This window comes from Suricata suricatta, chromosome 6 (genome assembly GCF_006229205.1).
Source record: "Suricata suricatta isolate VVHF042 chromosome 6, meerkat_22Aug2017_6uvM2_HiC, whole genome shotgun sequence".
Classification (NCBI taxonomy): Eukaryota; Metazoa; Chordata; class Mammalia; order Carnivora; family Herpestidae; genus Suricata; species Suricata suricatta.
The window spans coordinates 40,828,533-40,842,721 of NC_043705.1; the positions used below are offsets into that span (position 1 = coordinate 40,828,533).

Genomic DNA, 14,189 nt, shown 5'->3' on the forward strand with positions numbered 1-14,189 from the left:
TTTCTAGCTAAGTATGGGCTCCAGTCTAGTTGGAAAAGGTCTCTCAGCTCTGAGTCACTTATACAATCAAGTCCCTGAACATGTTTCTGTCCCTAATATTTTGTTGCTCTGGGCAACCATCAAGTCCACACGAAGACTTCTGCCAACTGGAGAGGATGACTAGTCAGGGGAACCAGAATTTTCTTTTAACTCTTGGTTGAAAATTTAAAATAGCAAACACTGTCAAAGACATTCTCTATGGATCTATATTTGGAAAAGTGGAATTCATACATTGACTTGGTGTATCTTTTCTTCATTACTTGAGGAAATATAATGGTAGAAAATGAAGGCAATTAATCAGAAGCACCCATTTAAAAAATGCATGAAAGAGCTGTTTGGATTTTTAGACATCAGGTAATCGGATATCCTCATTTTATAGATGGAAAACCAGCTTAAATTATGTACCCAAGGTTAAATAGGGAGGTAGTGATAGAGCTGGATTTATAGCTTTGGTCCCTAAACCCTGGGGTCACTGCTCTTTCTATAAGTTTCACAAGTCTAGTCCCACATGTAGAATAAAGAAATGTTAGTAAATCATAAGTAATCCCCTCTCTTCTGTCATAGCACATGGTCCTGGATGAAAAGGGCTACTTTGCTGGGAAGCAATCCTAAACATCTGCAGTTATGTAGTGATCATCCAGGGCGGACATTTAACTATTCTAAACTATCTGAAAAGCGTTCGTGGTCCATCATTGCTTATCTGAATTAGATCTTTGCTTCCTCTGATTTCTTAAGACACCTACTCTCTGTGACACAATTCATGGGCTATCTAAGATTCTTGATATCTTTTTCATGTGTACAATTATATCTTGCTAAGTCCTTGAAGGTAGCATTATGTCACACTCATTTCCATTTCCCTGAAACCCAGAGTACAGAATTAAACATGTTTTTCTTCATTGGTTGATGATAAGTCAATATTAATTTCATTAGCTCTAATAATTTAGTAACAATCTACTTATCCAGAATTGATTCAGGAACTTATACTATTCAATATCAGGAAGTAGGTGCAAAGAATCCCAGAACAGTTAACAAATGCCTTTAAAAACAGAGGGGAAGAGGGAAAGAGAGTTGGGGAGAGAGAGACACACAAACCTTGAGAGACTATTGAATACTGAAAATGAACTGAGGGTTGAAGGGGAAGGGGGAGAAGGGAAAAGAGGTGGTGGTGATGGAGGAGGGCACTTGTAGGGAAGAGCACTGGGTGTTGTATGGAAACCAATTTGACAATAAACTACTTAAAAAATAAATAAAAGATAAAAAAATAAAAACTTATTAAAAAGTGGACTCAGGCCTATAAACACAGAGAACAAATTGATAATTCTTAAGTGCCACTTCTTCCAGAAGAAGATACCTTCTGTATCCTGCTTTAGATCTCCAGCAGAGAAGTACTAACATTTTCTCTGCTTTTCTATTCAGAGGTGCCATTTGGTGCTTGGGCTCAAAGAGACAATGATGGTGGTGTGGGAGTGGCTCTCTTAGTTTGATTTTTTTCTTTGTCGGGAAACACCTAAGGGGATCTGTCACACTTATGAATCTACCGTCTTTGAAGGTCTGATTTGAAAGCAGATTGGGCTACACTTTGCACAAAGGCATTTTAAATGTGCAGGTGTGACTGCCCAAACTAACAACAATACTTTGAACTTTTACAGAACCTTTCATCAAATCATATCAAAACAATTCAGCTTCTAAAGCCTTAGGAAGCTGGTGGACAAAATATCCCATTGACATATAACTGGGGATTTAGTGTATTAGCTATGTTGATGTTTTGTTTCAAGTCCCCAAACAATGGTATGTTTAGGGAGAGGAAACTATTTTCTGCAGGCTGTATCTCCAAATTGTGATATTTAATTTTGAAAAATTAAAAAAAAAATCATTAGAAATTTTTTTGTTGTTGAATTTTAGCGGCCAGATCACATGAACCAACATGTCATCCTTGGGCAAGTGCCATGCTATTCTTTACTGTATTGTTCCAATTTTAGTAGATGTGTTGCCAAAACGAGCACAGAACCTCATAATCATTTTTCCCTCTTATTTTGACCAAGCGAATCATCATTATTGATGATCCAAAAAGAAGCTCACTGAACACACTAAAATGGACTTCACCTGTGGTGAGGGAGAACCATACTTACCAATGGTTTTTAAATGGACCAAAAAGTGTCCTACAAATCTGTTTCAGTCTTCTGGGTATTATTATTTAAGTGCATAGCTGTGAAGCCTGTTTCTCCAATAACACAAATCTAATCTTTTTCTGTTTTTCTCTTTCTGGTTTCTTTTGCTCTTTTTCCTCACATACATTGCTGCGGACTCAACTGGGAACAGGGGTGTTTTCCCATTTTCCCAGATTTTAAATCTGTTGTAAAGTAAATATGAGCAAAATATGTCTGAGGAATGTTTATCAGACTATGGTTTTTATTTGGCTTTGTCCTAATATTAGTTTTTTTTTAAATTTTTTGCCCCATTTGAATGGTTTCTTTGATGTCTTGTTTTGACCAGCTGCTGAGCTTTTTGTGGCTGTTCATTTACATCACTTTAAAAAACGGTACATAAATGAAATTTGAACAAAATGAACAGTACTTTCACATTGTTTCAAAATCAAACATGTTCCTAAGGAATCTGATTTATGGCAGATGGAGAACAAAACCTTCCAGAGGGAGGGCTGTTAGATGAGGCTTAATTGCTTGCATATGAAAATATAGTGACTAAGATTGTGTGCACAATTAGGAATTTAAACATGTAGAAAAGAGCTGGCCATGGAAACATTTTTTTTGCAGGCATAGCTAGTATGTATGAACACAGACAACAGAAGAAAAGTCAGTAAAGGAAAATAATTTTAAAAGACATTTTGTTGTTTACTTCATCATTCCTTATGTCAAGCTTCCAACTGCAAAGATGATTCATTTACCTCTGAAACTTACTGTTCACTCAAAAAAAAAAGGTTTATTCAAGAAGTAGAATTTTTTAGTCCCTACTATGTGCCAGATACTAAGCTTCATGCTTATTCTTCTCACTTAAGCTTTATAATAACTCTCTGAGGTGGGTTAATTATTAACCTACATTTTATAGAAGATAAATATGTTGCTTCAAAGTGAAATGGCTGTCAAGTGGCCTATCCTAGATTCTCTGAACTGATTGAATGAAACCAAAACCCAGCCTCTTACAGTGCCAAAGATCTGGGGGCAGGGTAGATTTAGACAGAGGCCAGAGCTGGATGGCCTCCGAAGCTGACAGAGTATTGGGTTGGGAGGGCGGTGGTCAGGTGGAAGGATCTAGTCAAGAGATTCAATGCTTCAGTGGCTCTGTAGGTAGCAACTGTGGGGGCAGAGAGGTTCTACCTGACGGTTCTGCCACAGCATGTGGTATTCAGTCTAGCTCTCCAGAGCTGGGAGTTGGGCCTTCCTCCTTACAATGACTTGGATGCTCCAAATGAGTAGTTCAGTGTTCTACAGTGAGCTTTCATTTGTTTACAGAAATGAAAGTCCATCTCATGCCTCTAAAGGACTGAAATGCCTTTTCCATGGGACCTCAAGTCCTCCTTCAGATTCTTTCTCCTTAGGCATATTTCACCTTCCTAGAATGGGGGTACAGGCTGTTTCTAAGAGGACTTTGATGAGGGTCACAGCATAGATATCAAAAACTAAAGTTCAAACAATGAACCTTCAAATAAACTTAGAAACCCAAACTCATTCATATGCTGGGGTTCACTTACATGTTTTGTTTTTCTTTTTTAGAAAGTTGAAAGGCTTACAAACAACCTTTCTCCATTATTTTGTATTCCTTAAAGCAAACCCAGACCACAGTCCATTTAAATTCCTATTAAGCCTCGATCATAGAAATTTAAGTTATTCCTCACTTTGATTCCTTATAAGCAAACCAGGAGCAACCCATCCTGAAACCTTGTATAGAACTAAGCATAAAGGAGGTATAAATAAATATGTGTGGATCAAATGTGCAGGTAATCAAATCACTTCTGTACCTTCAGAGGAACTGGATTCCCAGGGTACATTATGAACAAGGGCCTTCCACATTCCTAAGAACCTTAATATTATAAAGAGCAAGCTAAGAGATATATTAGCAAAATAAAGTGTGTTGTGGCCAATCTTCTTATCTCACTATAATCAATAATAATTTGGAGCCCACCAACATTTTATTTCTCTTTCCCAATAGTACCCTAATTTGTTCAGGAAATTACTTGGTGTCCCCACTGGATAATTTTAATAACAGCATAGTCCAAAGTGATCCATTGCTTCCTATGTGCCATGCATTCTGCTTAGTTTTTCATAAATATCATCTCAATTTTCATGAACTCTTTATGAGATAATTGCTACTACTATGCCCACTTCAAAAACCAGGGCCTCGAGGCTCTGAAAGGTTAAATGCAGTGTTTGAAGAAAAGCATCTATAAGTCACAGAGCTGGGATATGAATCCACATAATCTGGCCTCATAACTTAGGCTCTTAGTACTACATCATGTTACATAGTCTGGGAGAACAGCCAGATGCTTTGTTCTCCTTTAGCCAAGACCCAAAACCTAAACTAGACCATTTAGACCCCTCCACTGGAATTTGACTCTTACAAAGATTAACAAAGAAACTTAAAACAGGAGGCTCTCTAGATTGTTCCTGCCATGAGAATTTCCCTTCTTTTGTGCTTTGCTAGCACTCTGAAGATGAATGGATTCCTTCAACCCTGATCCTCCAGCCTCCCCACTAATTTTCAGGGAATTGGAAATTCTTCCAATATTCTATTTTACTCAGGTAGATTAGATTCCATTTTACTAGATTCTATTTTACTTAAGTTAGCAGAGTTGGGTTTTACCTTGCACCTGGAGGATCGCTGCTGATACAGCATCATCTGAAAGGAGGGCATAAGCCAGCTGAAGGGAGAACTGGGTGAATCCTCAAAGAACAGGATACTGAAGGACTGTAAGTGCCCAGTAAGAATGTGATAGACGCAGTGAGAAATAACCTTGTAGCAAAATGCCAGGTTGACTTCCTCTGCTGCCCTTTCTGTTGGAATGATGAGGGCTTGGCCCCTTCTCACAGCCAGTAGGACTGGGACACACCGGACTTCTCCTCTATCTCCAGGACCTTCAGCAGTTTGCAGTGAAGAGAACTGTGCTGAGAAGATCTTTAGAAACACAGACTGTACAAGGTGTGACTGAAGAGGCAAAAAGACTCTGAGAGACCACTGCATTCCCCTCAAAAACTGACAGGATTTCAGATGAAGCGGATTCTTTCAAAGTGTCCCCTGTAAAAACCCATCTATATGCTTATTCTATCTGTTGCTTACTCTACCATCCTAGGACACTGTCTTGGGAGTGCCTTCCCACGTCTATATTATGCTTCTTCCAGATGCCTCAAAACGTCTTATCCTTTGGAGTGGATTCATTTCTAGAATTAGTCTGATCCAGGCTATTTTGACATCCTGTGTGTTGCCTAGGGTTGGCAAACATATTGGAAATAATATTTCTAGTCAAAAGTGAAACATGACAGTAAGCCAATGAGGTGGCTCTTTCCTTTCTGGTCTATTTCTAAAACCATTTCCAAAATAATCTAAGCAGTGGCAGCTGAGCTAAGGAAAAAAAAGGTACATTTTACAAAGGTAACTACTTTGAGGATCAACATGAATAGCACAATAGTGTCTACCGATGGTTTTATAATGCTCATCAATATATAAGGCACTTTTCACCTTTTAGTAAGAGCTAGTATTTATTATTACCAGACACTATGGCGAATTTTCTACATGCATTACCTTGTGTAATCCTCAAAAATCAGGAGGGTATTATTATGATTGTTCACTACATTTTAACAGAAAACTCAGGGCATAGCGTAAGTTGTCAAAGGTCACAAAGCAGGTGAGCAAGAGAGCAAAGTTTTGTGAAATCCCAATCTCCGGACTTCTGAGCCCTCTTCTTCCTCTAGGTTTCGACTTGGACATCAAATGTACAAACAAAACTTACAACAGTGTGGAATTTCTTTTTTCAAAATAAAAAGCTTCAGGAAAAGAAAACCTAGGTCTATCTGTATGTAAACAATTCTTGTTAAACAGCACAGTCACGTGGTCAGGGACTGGATGCATCTCAGAAGCCCTGACCAGTTCCTCAGCTTGGAGCTCTCAGTTCCAGGACTGAGAGTCCTTTTCGGTCCCCTCCTTAGTTATTTGAAAGACATTTCCTCTTTGACTACTCTAACTTCTATTTTCAATGGCTGCTAAGTTTTCCCGAAGTTCATGAACTGGGTCCTCAGATCCTTTGCCGTGTCTGAGCTAAATCACAGTGTAGAGAGCTTCCTGGTTTCCTAGGAAAAAGACCTGTCATCCAGACTCATTTCTTCCTCCCTCTCTTCCTTCCCCCTTTCCTCGTTTTAGCTATTTGTCTATTCATGCATTTACAAATGCTCTTTCTTTTTACTTAGTTCTCTTTGTCAATCAACAAAACACATTTTATCTTTTTCAATTCAGAAAACTTTTAGGATGATGGTTCTAAAGCTCCGGGGAGGTATTTTATGCCTCACTGGGTCCCAGAGTCTAAACTTAGTCTTTCACATCCTAGACAGAAAGAGAAAGAGCAAATTCAGGAGGACACAGAGAAAAGAGATTCTCCACGTGGACAATTCAGTGTGCAGTATGCAAATATCAAAAACATATCAGAAGGAAAAAGTCATAAGCACCCATGTAGAGCACAGTGAACTAGAAGGACTTCCAGAGCACCCACAGTGCCAGAAAGACGCAAGACCAAGAGAGAGGATAGCACATTAAAAAGCACTGGCTATTTAGACATCAGAAATATCTATAGGAAGTGCATCTGGGGGATAGAGAGCTAAGAACTTCATGGCTAGAAATAGTACCCAAGAAAATGGTAACAGGTATTAAGGGCCTATGGTGAGTTTAAAACAAAGACGTGAAGAATCTCATCACTTGGCAGAAGGTGCTATTTCAGGGGTTAAAAGCGGTCCTAGAAGAAGGTGAGTGCCAAGCCTCAAGCACTGCTTTGCCCCTAAACTCTGACATACTCTGTGTGAGGCCCTTTTCACACAGACCACATGGACTTTCCCTGTGGAAGTTCCTCCCAGCGCACTCTCTCAGGAGGTACTTCAAGAGAGTCCACAAGAGGATTGTAGGAATTAAAGGATGCTTCAGAACTTCTATATCCTAGCATGGATCCTTTTCTTAGCTTGCGCAACTGAGTTCTTAGGGTGTCTCAAAGGTTTCTCTGTATCCATAGACTTTATCCATTCTCTTTAAAAAGTGTTTATTTATTTTGAGAAAGAGGTGGGGGGAAGGGCAGAGAGAGAGGGAGAGAGAGAAAATCCCAAGAGGCACCACACTGTCATCACAGGGCCTGGTGTGGGGCTCAAACTCATCAACTATGAGATCATGTCCTGTGTCACAATGGTCAGATGCTTAATGAACTGAATCACTCAGGCTCCCCAGATCTTATCCATCTTCTTGTCCTATTGTCCATTCGTAACAGGCCATATAAATTTATTTTCTGCTCTCCTTAAGAAAAAAAGGAACAAAAGAACAAGAAAAGAAATTCCTAGGGAATAACTGTCCTAGGGAAGAGGCAGATGAGAACAGATTGTGGGTGTTTTTTTGTGTGTGTGTGTGCACATGTCAATAGATCTTAAGAAGGGAAACCTGCATGGCACTCCTTTGAGTCAGCTGTAATCTATACTTTGTCATTTGTAGGTATATATCAGATCCTCATCAGGTTTAAAGGAGCTTATTCATGTAGATTCTTCAGTAAGTATTAAATGTCAGAAAATGTTACCTTTAATTAATATTAGTATTCCTAACATCTCCAACTGGTTTTCTATAAGTATTTTCTGAGATGGTGAAAGAAGGCTCTTCGAAGTGAACTCTCAGCTGATTCATGGAGTCAAACAATTCAGTGTTATACTTAACCGGTAAAATTTGAGAAATCAGACCCAAAGGAATTTTCATTGCTTTGCCCCACCACAGTAATGTATTTCTGTGTATGCCTAGAATATTTTCTACAGATACATGGGTGGGAAGCACTTTGCGGGTAAAGGGAGCGACTTAAGAATGCAGCTTTTGTTTTCTTTCTTTCTTTTCTTTTTTTTTAAGGAAACTTGGTACTGTGTCTAAGAAGACAAAAATGATACAGTTACTAAACATAACATTCCCCAAGCCCGCTCCCAGCTCCATACACAAACATGGACATGATACTTCTCTTCTAGGAGAAGAGAAAGCTGGTCTAATTAAAATCTTGTATACATTTTGAGAGATAACAGCAATGACAGGCCAGTGATGACGACCGTGATGACGTGCTTTCCACTGATAATAATATCACCTTGTCTTTCCTTCCTAATCAGACAGCACTTCACACACAGTATCTTGTTTATCCTAGACTGCGTTGTTTGTTACTTGGGGGTGTGGGTGTCCCTAACACACTTTCCAGAAAGACAGTGATTTTCCAGCAAATTACAAGCAACTCAGTGACCATACTGTACATTGGCACACTCACCCACATCATTCAGTATTCCATTATTCTCCCAAATTTGGCTGACCAAATGGTTCATATGGGGAGCACTCATTAATGGTAAAGATTGTGAGCTTGGTCCCAAAAATTCTGTCCTGGACTGGCTGGGAATCCATCCTTTTATATTTGTTTTCGAGCATTCCCAGGTGATGTCTTTGGGTCAGGCAGGTGTGGGAAACACTGCCCTTTTCACACTCAGGGCAGTGAAGAAGGGATATTGGCTGCAGTAGACTTGGGTGACATTCAGGTCCTCTCTTGCTGTGGTGGCTTTGCTCCGCGCTGGGAGGATAGCAGAATAGTCAAGCCACAGGCATCATAGGCTCAGTATTCAACAGATAGAGCACTGTCCTGTCTGAAGGATACTGTTATTTGAAAATGTAGTTAATTCTTCACTGTGTCTCCCTAATACTGAAATATCATTAGGCAGCATTTCATTAGTACCTTTTCCAAGTGACAAGAGGCAAACAATTGAAGCCTGAAAAATACATGTTTATCACAATATTCTATGTAAAATGATTAAGCTATCTGTCTTTGCTACTTACTAGTCAACAGCTAAGAATGTCTTAAATTTAATCCATTATACATAATTAAAATGCATTAAAAGTGTGCCTAATGCCCACTTAGCCCATTATCATGTATTCTTTAAAATAGAAGCATTTTTACATGATTAAAAATTTTCATAAATCATTAGAAAAACCTTTTGGTTATGGATTTTATAACAAAATAGAATTCCTACATTATTTATTATTATTGGGTTATTTTCCATCTTTTATGCACATATACATGTGCTGTGATGAGCCCTGCTTGTATGACTTCAGTTTTCATGTTTTTTCTCATCACTCTTCAAGCTAATCAACTGCCAAGTTTTCTCAACTCTGTCTCTGAAAACAGTTGTCAAGCCATCCCCTCATCGTCACTGGGGATGCCACCACCCAAGTTCAGAGTCGCATTATCTTTAGGGTGTACTTGGCAAATAACAACCCCCTAAATGAGTATGGGGCTGCCTCCACTCTCTTCTTTTTGTTCTGTTTTCTATCCTGCTTCCAATGATGTCTTTATAAATTATATACTTGGTTCTCTGCACAGAAATGACTGATGATTTGGGGCATTGGGTGGCTCAGCTGGTTAAGAGTCTGACTCTTGATTTCAGCTCAGGTCATGATCTCATGGTACCTGGGATTGAGCTCCACCTCAGAGTCTGCACTAACAGTACAGAGCCTGCTTGGGATTCTCTCTCTCTCTGTCCCTCCCCTGCTCACACCAAACATATCTCCCCCCACACTCTCTCAAAATAAATACACTTAAAAAACTGATTGATGATTTACCCTTGCCCATAAAATAAACTGGCTTCTAATATTCTTCACTGTTCCTGCAGCCTCCTGTTTTGTTGCTCCACACACTTCCAACTCTGTTTGTTCTTTACTGTCCCTAGTCCACAGATCTGACTGGAACCCCATGCTTCCACACCTCACTCTTGATGGCCCCTTGAGGTCAGATAGATTGTCCCTTGACTATACACAAAACTCTACATTCTTCAAAGCTCATCAAAGAGCTTTCCATAGATAGTACCTGTATTTGAAATTGTTTAATCATGGCCACTTGGCTTGTACATAATTATTCATGATTCTTTCTCCCCTCGATTGTGAATTCCTTGATGCCAATAGTCACATTTTACCCATATTTTGATCTCTAACACCTACTTTATTGCAGGCCATATAGAAGACACACAGAAAACATTTGTTCACCAAATGGATAATAATCATAATCATAATAAATTTTTAGCATTTATAGTACCTATCACTTATTTAATACATTCTGGGTACCAGCCACTGACTTAGAATTTACTGATGAGAAAAGGAAAGTTCAGAGAATTTAAGTATATTGACCATGTTTACACAGTTAATAAAAGGAAAGCTAGGTCTTTGACCTATATGGTAGGTCATATAGATTTGACCTCATGATCTTTTTACTGGCTGACTAAATAATATGCAGTTTCATTTAATTATATCAATTAATGTTGTAACAAAATACCCAGAGCAGATATTCAGGTAATAGGGATTCAATTAACTTCCCCATGATTATGCATTTGTTTTTTTCACTGTTTATAACAGCAAGTATTATTTCAATCACTTCCTGGTTGAAAAATCACTGTGTTAGACTTGTTCTTTTTACATATATACACACACACACACACATATATGTATTTATACATGTATATATTTAAATAAAAGTATAGAAAGGCAAAACAAGTTAGCTTGTAAGAAAAGAAACAGACTTTTACACTTCTAAAAGATTGTAAATTTAATAATACTTCATGTATTTAAGGAAATCTTTCAATTCAAAACTTTTTCTGAAGAAGTCTTTTTAATGAAGGGATTTTTATAAAAGTAACCTTTGGCTTAACAAATTTAAAACACTCAATAGTCATTTTAGATGTTGTAAGTGTAAAAGTAAAGTCAGCAAAAAAACTTCCAAAAAAGTCAAGGTACGGGGCACCCGGGTGGCTTAGTTGGTTAGGTGTCTGACTCTTGATTTTGACTGAGATCATGATCTCACGGTTGGGGAGTTTGAGCCCTACATCGAGCTTTGCACTGACAGTGGAAAGCTTGCTTGGGATTCTCTGTCTTCCTCTCTCTGCCCCTCCCCTACTCACCCTCTCTCAAAAATAAACGTTTTTTTTTTAAAGTCAATGTACAAACAGTCCCATACACAATCTTTATCAATTTTTCTTTCAAGTTATTAAACCTCATGGACTCAGAAGTTTTCAGTCACATTTCTAACAAAGCTAACTGAGCACTAATTTGCTGCAATTATTAGAGTCTTGCTATAATGTGCTCTTATTAAAGGAAAAGGAAAAGAAGGAAGCACATGATGAAGCAGTGCCCCCTATTAGCGGATGGGGACTTGTGGGGAATGGCGTGGCACTCCGCCTCCGCTTGCATTTCAGTCCAGTGTCTCCTTGGGCCTCTCTCACCTAGACCTCTTTCCCTTCTTTACGCAGATCTTGCTTTCAATTATTATGTTATTACACATATTTCTTTTTATATTACATACACCATTTGTTATTCTCTCTCTCTCTCTCTCTCTCACACACACACACATACACACACACACACACACACACACACACACACACACACACACGGAGACTGAAAAGGACCTAGCTAAGCACTTGGCATCATTATTGTCATCATAAAATAGTGTCTTTTTGTCTTCTCTTTAATAAGCTCAGAATGTGAAATAATTAGTTCAGATAATAACACACTAACGGTTCCAGTTAAATACCTTTGGTATTCTTTTTGCCCACTTGTTGGATTTTAGGAACGACTTTGTGATTTAGAAGAACAACAAGTGTACGAGGTTAAGTTTCTTCTCATTGTGTTTCAACTGATTGGTACTATTTGGGTAATTACTGTTTATTTCTTCTATTTAACAACTGACTAAATTCTATTTAAAACATGCTTGTTTTTTAAGGAATTATGAATATTCAGGAAAAATATATAAAGTGGAGTGGAGAATCACACCAATTTTTTTCTGGACTAAAATCAATTTTGTTTTATTCTTGTCACTATATCACACGTCTCCTTCTACAGGTAAAGTGTAAGCAATTATAGTTACTTTATTAATTAGAGGAAAAAACTTGTATTTTCTAAAATCTCGAGCCAAAACTCATTTGCCTTAAACCACCAAGTTCAATTTATCTGAGAACCTAGAGGTTATAATCAGTGAATAAAATCAAAACAGCTCAAAATATAAAGACCTTTCCAGGGAGAAGATAGGACATAATTTTTTCTAATTTTCAAGTTTACATATAAGAAATACAATTCTATATCAACTGCCCAGAAATTAATATCCTCTGATACTTCTTTTACTTTCTCCAAATATATACATTTTTGTGGGTCTGAAGGCTATGATAATATGATGAATGATTTCAGAGGGGTGTAACAAGGCCCCTGCATTCAGAGATATTTATCCCTAGGTCCATGTCTAAGTAGCATTTACTCTTAACAGGCCTCAGTTTTCTCATCTTTCCAACAGAGAACTTTAAATAAATTTTCTCTGAGTTGCATTCTTGCACGAGCATCCTTAATTTGAAAATGACTAAAGGGATTGGAAACATGGCAATTAGAAACAGTGAGAAGTGGTATTGTGAAGACATGACAAGATTTTATGAGGTGGCTTATCCAGAATTAACAGCATTTGAAAACGAAGTGCTCAAAAGGACGAATTGTGTTCCAAGAGACATACTCCAAACCCAAGAGAGAACAGCACAGTACAATGACGGCTTGGCCATCGCTGATGCTTTGCTGCCCTCTCATGTTTCAACACCCTCCTTAGTTCTATTACTCACTCCCCCTTAGGGACCTATGTAGCCGAGCCCTGCTCTACGTAATACAAGGATTCCTAAACATGTCCTGTGATTCCTGTTTAAAAACAATCATAGATGAAATGTTCCAGAAAAGGTGACACATCATCAGTGTCTTCCTCCTCTACCTTACAAGGTTTCACATGAACTTTAAGAACAATAACAACTACAGATGCCAGACATGGATTGGGGTTATAGGAAGCTACGCTTGGGGAGTTACTCACAACCTGCTGACTTCTGGTCTTTGTCTAACTTATCTCCCCAAATTTCTGCAACAGCACTGAGAGTTAGGTACTCATACCTTCATTCTTCAAATGAGGGAATAAAGCAAATGAGAGACACAGGGTTTGCACTCCAGCTCCAAACACCACACGTCATGTTTTTGTTATATCACACTAACGGGCAAAATAGCTCTTTAGCAATGAGACTCTTTTATAAATGTACATTTGGAAATATACATTAGGTATGGAAATAGAAACTGCCAAGTGATTTACATGCTTTAACCCTAATGATATAAAATCAAACTCTCCTGTCTTTAAAACACATGTCAAATGGAATACTATCAAAGGAAAAAAGGATATTGTAAGTTCTGTGGGAGAAAACTTTAGGAAACATAGTAGGACATATGTAGACAAAGTTCTTACCTCTTTTTTAAGAAAAAAATCAAATGGTTGATTTTGGAAAAGTTATAGAGAGATCATTATTGTAGATTTTGAAAATGATTCTGAACTGAACTTTATTGCCCACATCACAGGCCACCCATGTGTGTAGCAGTGAGAAAAGTAGGGACACAGCACTGGAAGCAATAGAAGGGCCCATTTTTGACAGGCACCAAGGACGGTGTGTCCATTTAGACCATTCTGGGGGACTCCTGATTTTACCTCTTCTGACCCTGCAAGCTGTCTTTCTCTCATTTTATCCTCCTTTCATCTCTCTATCCTACTCTTTTCATCGCCCCTTGTTCTACACACAGAGAATAAAACCAAGTGCAAAGCAAAAGAGAAAATGATGTCTTGAGTGCCTGCTCTGTGAAGCATGAAGCTGAGAGCATGCATACATGAACTCCTCTTACTTAGCAATAACTTAATGAAATGTGATACCCAATTTGTAAATGGGGAAACCAAGGCAGACAGAGGTATGCGGCGTGCCTAGGGCCACACAGCTATCATGGTAGAGCAAGATTTGAATTCTAGACAGGCAGAGCACCCATGCTACACAATTCCAGGGGTGCCTGTCCGTGATGTTCTCTGGGGTTGCCTTCCAGGGGCCCCTGGAGCTGTG

At 38.5% G+C, this 14,189-nt stretch overlaps 1 protein-coding gene and 1 non-coding gene across 4 annotated transcripts in view; both read right to left on the reverse strand.

Annotated features, from left to right (window-relative positions):
- The window catches only part of PDE4D (phosphodiesterase 4D), a 340,478-nt gene that overhangs the window by 165,432 nt on the left and 160,857 nt on the right, over positions 1 to 14,189 (reverse strand). The gene's annotated exons all lie outside the window — the stretch shown is intronic.
- Positions 1,934 to 2,042, reverse strand: LOC115295062. Its single transcript, XR_003910295.1, has one exon. It is a non-coding gene; the product is annotated as a U6 spliceosomal RNA (small nuclear RNA).